Source organism: Ceratotherium simum, chromosome 33 (assembly GCF_057802395.1).
Source record: "Ceratotherium simum simum isolate JZ-2026a chromosome 33, ASM5780239v1, whole genome shotgun sequence".
Classification (NCBI taxonomy): domain Eukaryota; kingdom Metazoa; phylum Chordata; class Mammalia; order Perissodactyla; family Rhinocerotidae; genus Ceratotherium; species Ceratotherium simum.
The window spans coordinates 23,316,568-23,319,387 of NC_141932.1; positions in this window are offsets into that span (position 1 = coordinate 23,316,568).

The following is a 2,820-nucleotide window of genomic DNA, read 5'->3' on the forward strand; positions in this document are numbered from 1 at the left end:
GCCGAGGCCACGTCCCACATACAGCAACCATGATGATGTGCAACTATGAGATAAAACTATCTACTGGGGCTTTGGGGGAAAAAAGAAAAAAAGGAGGAGGATTGGCAATAGATGTTAGCTCAGAGCCAGTCTTCCTCAGCAAAAAGAGGAGTATTAGCATGGATGTTAGCTCAGGGCTGATCTTCCTCACAAAAAAAAAAAAAAAGAATTTACATAAGGAATGGATGTTGAATTTTAGAAAAAGCCTTTTCAGGCACGTATTTATGTAATCATACATGTTTGCACACCTGAGCCTCTGTTTCTTCATCTGTGAAATGGGGATAATGATAGAACATCATGAGGATTACAGGACAATCCAAGGAAAGGGATCTTCTATGGACTGAATGTTTGTGTCCCCCTCAGGGATATATGTTGAAACCTAACCCCCAATGTAATGGTACTAGTAGGTGGGGCCTTTGGGCGGTGATTATGTCATGAAAGTGGAGTCCTCATAATTGAGATTAATGCCCTTATAAAAGAGACCCCAGACACCTCCCTCACCCCTTCCACCCTGTGAGGACACAGCTCACATGTGAGACACCAAATCTGCGAGCACCATATCTTGGACTTCCGGCCTCCATGACTGTGAGCAATAAATTTCTGTTGGGGCCGGCCCTGTGGCTTGGTGGTTAAGTGCGCGCACTGCAATGCTGGTGGCCCGGGTTCGGATCCCGGGTGCGCATCGAGGCACCACTTCTCCGTCCATCCTGAGGCCGAGTCCCACATACAGCAACTAGAAGGATGTGCAGCTATGACATACAACTATCTACTGGGGCTTTGGGGGGAAAAAATAAAATAAATAAAATCTTTAAAAAAAAAAATAATAAAAATAAATTTCTGTTGTTTGTAAACCACCAGTCTAAGGTATTCTGTTACAGCAGCCTAAATGGACTAAGATAGGGCAAACCAGGATATTATCTCATCACATCCTCCTTAATCGCATCAATGCAATTAGTTTTGTTGACAGAGGAGACTATACTGCTGACTATTGTGCCACACTGCTTGACCGTCAATGACCTTCCTCCCGAGCCCCAGGTTCCTGCAGCCTCCTGCGTCGCCTCCTCTAGAAGTCTCTGGGACCTCCCACATGCACCATGACACCAGTTGGCCTCAGTGTCTCCCCCAAACCTGCTCCTTCTCCCTGCACCTTATCTCAGGGACAGCCTCTTTGTCCCCCCGTCTCCAGAGCAGAGCACTGGGCCTTTTCCTAAATGCCTTCGTCACCCCCACTCCCTCATGGCCCGCCAGCCCCACAGCCTGTCCACAGGCCTCCTGAGCATCGCTCCACCTGGCCCCTCCCCTCCTCCCCACACCAGGCTTTGGTCCAGCACCATCCTCTTCTGCCCAGGTCCATGGCTTATTGCCTCCCTGGATCTCTGCCTCCGGTCCTGAGCCATCCTCCACAGGGCAGCCAGGGGCATCTTTCTACATCTGACCACAGCCTTCGGCTTCTCACCTCTGATAATTCCCAAGATCCATAACATGACCTCAGCGGCGTTGCCTGCTCTGGGGCTTTGCTGTCTCATCGTGGACAAGCTGGTCCCGCTGTCTGCCCTGGTGTCCCCTCAGAGTGCGTGTCCCCTGGGCCTCTACTCCTGGAGTGGAGGACTGGAGGGGCACGGTCAGAGGACCTCCATAGTCGCTTCACCCAAGACCTCCGGGGAGGGGCTGGAGTTGAGCCCACCGGGTGGACAGGGAGTGGAGTACAACGGCACATTTGATTCTCGCCTTTCAGTCTCCTTTTCCCCTTCCTGACAGCACATTTTCCTTATAAGAACTGCCCTTCCTCACACATAAGCAAGAGGTTAGGGTGGGACTGACAGCTCCAGGGGTGGGCTCTGACTGGCTTAAACCAATCAAGGTCCCATCCCTCAGGCAGTGTGAGTGGTAAAGTGGTGAGCTTATGACACAACCTCATCCAATCAGAGTAACTGACAGGGCTTTTGCTTGGGAAAGTTGGACTCCAGCCCCTTCTTTCTCTGGACAATAAGACTTGTGGGGGGCCCACCCCGTGGTGTAGCGGTTAAGTGCGCACGCTCCGCTTCAGCGGCCCGAGGGTTCGCAGATTCAGATCCAAGCACGCACGGACGCACCACTTGTCAAGCCATGCTGTGGCAGCGTCCCATATAAAGTAGAAGAAGATGGGCATGGATATTAGCCCAGGGCCAATCTTCCTCGGCAAAAAGAGGAGGATTGGCATCGAATGTTAGCACAGGGCTGACCTTCCTCACAAAAAAAAAAAAAAAAAAAAGACGTGGATGTGCAGCTTCAAACCATGAGGGGGGCTGGCCTGAGGTCAGAGACCACACTCAGAGGAGGGCAGAGCAGGGAAAGCGACAGAGAAATGGAGCCAGAATCCTCTGGACATTAAGGACTTCTGGATCAAACTGTACCTGAAGCCTATATTAACAAAGCCCATAAATTACCATTTCCATATTGACTATTTGAGTGAAATTTTTGCTACTTGCAACTAAAACAAAAATCCTAACCTCTCCAGAGTGCCCTTCTTAAGCTAGACACTAGATAGGTGTTGACATTCAAAATATTTAATGACTGATATGAAACCTGGGTCTGAACAATCAGACAGACTGCAGGCTATAGCAATGGGCCTGTGTCACGGAGGAGCTGCTGGACTGTAGGGGGCACCTGGGGAGGGGCTGAGTTGGCAGGCACACAGAGAAGCCACTGCTTGCCAGCTGGCAGAGGAGTTTGATATGTTAATGACTTACGTGCTGTGTGGTACAAACTAACTAAACATGAACACTTACAAGATCCCCCAGC